At 38.4% G+C, this 7,266-nt stretch overlaps 1 non-coding gene across 1 annotated transcript; it reads left to right on the top strand.

Annotated features, from left to right (window-relative positions):
- The first annotated feature begins 847 nt into the window (after positions 1-847).
- On the top strand, positions 848-954 carry LOC127099759 (small nucleolar RNA R71). The gene has a single exon (XR_007794232.1). It is a non-coding gene; the product is annotated as a small nucleolar RNA R71 (small nucleolar RNA).
- The last annotated feature ends 6,312 nt before the right edge of the window (positions 955-7,266 follow it).

The following is a 7,266-nucleotide window of genomic DNA, read 5'->3' on the forward strand; positions in this document are numbered from 1 at the left end:
AGGGTTTGGTGGCTCATCATAAGCGTTCCCACTTCGTAGGGTAATGTCATTGGCTTGTCCTCTCGGATTTTGTTGAGGTTGTCCAGGGAACTGTCCTCCAGGTGTGGTTTGAGGGGCTTGGTTTAAAGCTACCTGAGAGATCTGGGTTTCAAGCATCTTAGTATGAGTAACTATTTGATCAACCTGGGTTCCTAACTGAGTAATCAATTCGTTAACATGAATGTTTTGGTTCATGAACTCCTTGTTTTGTTGGGTTTGAGCAGTGATAAAATTTTCCATAATTTTCTCAAGGCTCGGCTTTGGTGGCACAGGTTGCATAGGTTGATTTGATCTTGGGGCTTGATAACTAGGTCTCGGAGGTGCATTATTTTGGATTGGGTTATTGTTTTTATAGGAGAAGTTTGGGTGATTCCTCCATCCAGGGTTATAGGTATTCGAGTATGGGTTCCCTTGGGTGTAGTTCACTTGCTCAGAGTGGGCTTCGTTTAATAGACTGCATTCTGCGGATTGGTGTCCTTTGGTTCCACATATCTCACAATCCGACGAAACTGCGGCTACAGTATTCGGTTTTATGCACATATGCTCGACCTTAAGGGCTAATGCGTCCATTTTAGCTTGCATCATGTCTATAGAGCTTAGTTCATGCACTCCTCCTTGGGCTTCCTTCTTATCTACTGTCGCTCGTTCGACTCCCCATGATTGATGGTTTTGAGCCATATCTTCAATGAGGGCACTAGCTTCAGGGTAAGGTTTGTTCATCAGAGCGCCGCTTGCGGCAGCGTCGATGGTCATCTTAGTGTTGTAGTGAAGTCCATTATAGAAGGTTTGAATGATTAACCAATTTTCTAAGCCATGATGTGGGCATGCTCGTAACAACTCTTTATATCTCTCCCAAGCTTCGAACAACGATTCTCCTTGGTTTTGGGTAAATCTAGTTATATGGTTTCGAAGAACGGCGGTCTTACTTGGGGGAAAATATCTAGCAAGAAATACTCTTCTAAGGTTATCCCAAGTCGTAATGGAATTGGTTGGAAGGGAATCTAACCATGATAGGGCTTTATCTCTGAGGGAAAAAGGGAATAATCTTAAACGTATTGCCTCAGGAGAAGCTCCATTGGTTTTAAAAGTGTCTGCTAATTGAAGAAATATTTTTAAATATTGGTTTGGGTTCTCAGTAGCGAAACCTGCGAATTGTCTTTGTTGCACTAGTTGTAACAGGGATGGTTTAAGTTCAAAATTATTAGCTGGGATGGTTGGGTTTACTATACTAGAATTAGGTTCTTCATTGGATGGTTGAGCGAAATCCTTAAGAGGTCTTTGGTTTTGATCTTCGGCCATAGCTCTCTTAATTCTATGAAAGAATAAACGTGCGCGAGCATAACGTTCAGGTTCTGCTAGAGGGTAAACTAAGCTTAAACTTCCGGTGCTGCGAGTTCTTCGCATTGACCGGTGGGAAATAGCCTAAGTCTAAACGATATAACAACAGGGAAATGAAATTTGACGAAATTGGTCCCCGGCAACGGCGCCAAAAACTTGATGCGTGGTTTTCGCAAGTATACGAACGCGTCAGAGTAATATAAAAGATTGTCGAATCCACAGAGACCAAGTGTCAATCTATCGTTATCTGTTGTTATGGTGTTTATGAAAGGCAATCAAAATAGGTGTTTTTAGAGTGTGCAATGGAAAGTAAAATGTTGAATAAAGTTTAATTAATAAAGACAGGGTCGAATGTAATTCACATAATCAATTAATAATCCAAGTACTTGCTAATAGAACTGCTTATGGGCAATGTTTCCTACTTTGAAAAGAACTAATTTAACAGGAACTGTCGCTTTCGCGTATTCAGAACCGAGTTGTACTACCTAATCAAACCCTCTTATTGTCACTTATAAAAAGGCGCGCATTGTGTTAGAGTAGTAAACCTATTTTTAAGAAATATAGTATCTTGACTAAGTTGAAAAGTATTATAACCTGGATTTCTTAACCAAAAGAGGTTCTCACGAACCAGACTCTAAACTTATAAACGCGTCCGAAAATAGTTTTAAAATCTCTTTTCTTCTTAAGTTAAAAACTCCTAATGAACTAAACAAAGTGCTTTCGCTGTGTTTGAAATAGTTAAAAACAATTAAGTTTAAATAGACGTTGGACGACTTTCGATCTTACCCAACGGAATTGAAGTGCAGGAAAACTTAAGTTGAAAGTTAAAATAGCCCTTAAGTGTTTCTACGAACAATTGTACGGATTATCGGTTCAATTACGATCCTTACATTCTAACCTTATAAATTTAGTTAGACATGGTAAAGTAAAAGTGCATTAATTTAAATAAAAGTAGTGCGAGTGCGAGGAAATAAATAAAGTAAAGCGAGTGCGAGAAATAAATAAAGTAAAGCGAGTGCGAGAAATAAATAAAGTAAAGAGAGTGCGAGAAATAAATAAAGTAAAGCGAGTGCGAGAAAATAAATAAAGTAAAGCGAGTGCGAGAAATAAATAAAGTAAAGCGAGTGCGAGAAATAAATAAAGTAAAGCGAGTGCGAGAAAATAAATAAAGTAAAGCGAGTGTGGGAAATAAATAAAGTAAAGGCAAAGTAATAAAAATCTACTCCAATCGGAGGGTTGAGTAAATTGCAAAGCGGAAATGAGAATGGCGGCAGGATTAACTTCCTTCCAAAGTGCTCCAAACTTGATTACAGACTCGATCACAGACTCGATTACACAATTGTGGTAACACCCCAATGCGAAGCGATTGCCACTTTAAAATAATGAATATATGCCTAAATGAAACAAAGTTGCTCTGAGTTTGCCTCTGTTCTAAGTTTAGATGATTGAAAAAGTGATTTTGAGTCTCTATTTATAGAAGAGTAAAATGATGGAAATGACAAGGACGCCCTTCAACTTGAAAATGGGAGGGAAAACTTTTCCTCTTGTGGCGCCCGCCACAAGGGCATGGCGCCCGCCCCATGGCCATGGCGCCCGCCACAAGGCCAATATGAGGCGCCTTAGTGGAAGTAGTGGGGAACGTGGCAGTTGAGGGAAGTTGAGCTAGGAGACGTCATGGCAGGGTCTATGGCGCCAGCCATGGTGGAAGCCATAAGTACAAAATGCTAAATTTTAGGGTTTTTAGCTCTTTTTCACTCCTTTTCTCGATCGGGGCTCCGATTGAAGTAAAAACCTGAAAACAAAGAGAAACATAGTAATAACACAACAAAGTGACAATAAAACTAATAAAATGCATGCGAAATCGGAGTCGGAAATACGGTGAATTTCAGTGTTATCACAAAGCATGGAACCTCTCCTCCCACATATCCTTCTCTCGCTTCATCTTGGAGAGTGCGTCTTCCAACTCCTCCATATCTTGGTTAGGGAGAGTTAATGGCTCAACCATAACCATATACATAAGTCTCTCACAAGGATAAGGCATCTTTAATTCCAAAGCTCTTTTCTTCACCCAAAGAGTGTAAGCTTCAAAGCTACACAAATGCGCGGACCAAGCTTGGATCTTCCTTTCCTATGCACAGTATGCCAATCATGCATAATCTTCTGCTTCAAATGTTGGGGATCTTTACCCTCTTGATAGAAAAGACCTTCTAGCAACATGTTATTAGGTTTATCTCTCAAGGGGAACCAAAGTTGACGAAGAGCCAAAGCAGGGTTGTAGTTAATTCCTCCTTGTGTACCAATGAGAGGCACATTGGAGAATTCACCACAACAATCAATGATCTCTAAACTGCTCAAAGAAGGATCATACCAAACTATATCATCATTAGTGAGAGACATAGGTCTCTGAGACCATCGCAGACATTGTTTGTTCTCCACAAAAGCAAGTGTCTAAGGCAAGTGAAAAATAAACCACTTGTACAGAAGAGGAATGCAACAGACAATGGTTCCACCACCCTTAGAATTCCTTAGATGCAAAGGGAAGTACATATCACCCAACAAAGTAGGCACAGGATTCCCAATCAAGAAAATTCTAATGGCGTTAACATCCACAAAACTGTCAATGTTAGGGAACAAAGCTAATCCATAAATAAGCAACACAAAGATAGCTTCAAAAGTATCCATACTACCGGCCTGAGCAAAAGCAGTAGCTTCCTTGATGAGAAAATCATATGGCAACCCAAACAATCCTCCTTTCTTCACCCAATGAGCCTCTATCTCAGACTTCTTCAAGTGAAGAGCTTCATCTATAAGATGAGATCTAGGGATCTCTTCCAATCCACTAAACGACACTTTGTTAGAAACAGGTATCCCCAAGACATGGGCATACTCCTCCAACGTAGGCACAAGCTGATAATCAGGAAAAGTGAAGCAACGGTAGAGAGGATCGTAGAACTGCACCAACACGCTCAAAAGTCCTTCAACCACATCAGTAGACAAGGTGGACAGAAGCTTCCCATGGCGTTGTTTGAAGTCCAAGGGATATAATACAAAATATGCTAGCTTCCTTAACTCTTTCAAATTGGGACATTTGAAACCGTACTTCTTAGTGTTCCTTCATCCACAGTCCATGGTCTGAAAATATTTGCAAATAATACCTCAGTTCCTTGAAATTTTCGTGTGATGAATGTTATGATGTGCATGAATGCATGAATGCAACAATCAAAAGTAAGGGATCACACATAAGGCAAACAAAGGTCAACGGATGAATCAAGTCATTGTCAAAATCAATCATCCATTTTGGTGGATTATGGCTTTCACCTTACCAACACCCAAGTTCCACTGATATTGACAAGACTTGATTGGATCAACCAAGAATCAAGGGTCTGTTGTAAGTCACGAGCATGAAGTATGGGTAAGAACCATCCCAAGGGAGTGAACTAAGGATAACAACCTGTAGATCATGTTCTAGAAGGTTCTCAGAGTCTTAATTCCATCTATCGGATATTACATGTTAGGATGAATGACTCATCAACCCATAATATTCTAAAGAGAAACTCGTCTGAGTGTAGTATCGCGTAACAACTGTTATCAAGTCTACACTTGGAAGTTTCCGCACTACGTCCTAAATAGGCCAAGAGGGGGTAAATGTTCTACGGTCATCAGCTTCTCGGGCCCCAAATCAGAGATAGTAATGCCTAACCATAAATACTTGTGTGACATTTCCAAATCCAAAAGGGTCTCCACTGAGCGGATGGGTCTCAAGCCAAATTGTTAAGGACTACTCCACACAAGTCGAACATGACTATACCATCCTCCTATCTTAATTGCACTCAAGTTTAGGTTAGAACTTATCTCACCGCTCAGAGATCACCAAGCACAACAAGCAGATTATATCATACAAACAAATGTATACACACATCAAATACACAATTATATACACACAAAAAAGTAGGCTAAAACCACCGTAGACTACTCCCCAGAAGAGTCGCCACTTAATTTCTGTAGCGGTAAATTCATGATCATCAAGCTAGGGATAAGCTAGACATCTAATAACAAGAGTCGCCACCGCACTTTTATTGTTTCCAAGGGAAAAGGGAAAAGTACGAACAAAACCCAAAAGATAAGATGTTTTCATATCAAAACTAATAAATTGCTAGAGATTACAGGTAAGGGGGTTGGTTACACAGGGGGAAGGTGTTAGCACCCAAATGATGTTTGAAAGCAATTAGAATGGGGGGATGAGAAAAGAATTCATTAATTATATTTTTTGTTTGACAAAACCTTTGAACTTGTGCCTACGTACCAACATAAAAATGAGGGATCAAAACCTCGTAGTTTGTGGTATCAATTTCAAAGTGGATACATTGCTTTTAACAAAAATTTAAGTTTGAAAGGCACGACGGCCTAAAAATGGTTTGAATGGGTTAATTCTTTTTGGCTTTTTGAGAATTTTAAGTCAAGTATAGTTAAGTATACTTACAAGTTTGATTAAGAAAAGAAGTTTGAAAATGCAATGGCTTAAGGCCAAAGTTTCTAGTTTGCAAAGTCAAAGTTTGAAAATCTACAAACACAAGCAAAGAATATTTTTGAAAGGAGGGAGATATTTTGAAATTAAAGAAGTGGGGAGGATATGAAGAGACTAATCCTAAGCAAAAATTTAAGAGTTAAGAGTTGAAAAGATCTGACAAATGGGCTGCAATCCAATAGACAAGAATGTCATATAGAAACCCAAATTCCCTTAGAATTTTAGAATCAAGAAACAAAAAATGCACAAAATTTCAACTTGAAGAGGAAGGCATCAAATAAAGATAGCCACATCCAAGCTTAGCAACTCTATGATCTTCCTCAAAGTTTCCCATGCATCAGATGAATTCCAAGATGGCACAAATCATAGGTTCAAAATAACAGCTTCATAATGATCATGTTGTAGAAGAACTGAAATGTATCTTCAATGATGTATCAGATGAAGTTTCAAATTACAAGCACTTGGTTACATGAAAGTTGGAATTGGCCAAATCCTTTTGCATAGGGAGTACTGCCTAAATTCTAAGTCCAACAGTCTCAAATCAAACCAACAGTCCACACAAGGTGTTTTTTTAGGGTTTTTGTTCTTATTATGTACATTAATGGTCAAAGACCACACAATCAAACAAAATATACACAAACAAAAATATATCACAAAATATGGTCCAAGTGGACAAAGTAAAAAAATGACATTAACATAAACAATTAGAATGGTATGAATAATGGCAAATGAATAAGGCTTAAAAAATAAAGTGCATTAAAGTAAATGACTTGAAATTAAATGTTAGTTGTTAATGAGTTAGAAGTTAGTATTGTTTTTGCTTTACTTTTTTTTAAGTCATTCTTTGGAGAACACTCAACCCACTTATCACAAGCATAGATCCTTGAACCAAGACATCTTCCAAAGGAAGGAAAAAAGGCCAATTTCTCATACAATACCATGAAAGAGGGGAGACTTACAATCTCACTAACTAGAATGCTATGCCTTTTGTGTCAAAATTCATCGTTATGTTAAGCAATCGTAATTGGACTTATGTAGAAGTCACAACTATTTGAGGCCAGGCAATAGAACTTTGGTGTTAATGCATGTTAGAGACATAGTATAATGGACTATGTTGGTTCTAAGTGTTGGCATCAATTTTGGTAAAACAAAGAGTGTTCACAAGATGCTGCATGTGATGTCTTAACATAAGATATCTTGTACCTGTTGGAGTTTAAAAACATAATGATGCAGGATTGTTTCAGGATGTCATACACGATGTCATGACATCTGATATTATGTACCTGCTGGAAATTATAAATGGAATTATGCAGGATTGTTCCAGGATGTCAGACCCGATGTCATGACATCCTGTACACAGAACA

Source organism: Lathyrus oleraceus, chromosome 6, assembly GCF_024323335.1.
Source record: "Lathyrus oleraceus cultivar Zhongwan6 chromosome 6, CAAS_Psat_ZW6_1.0, whole genome shotgun sequence".
Classification (NCBI taxonomy): domain Eukaryota; kingdom Viridiplantae; phylum Streptophyta; class Magnoliopsida; order Fabales; family Fabaceae; genus Lathyrus; species Lathyrus oleraceus.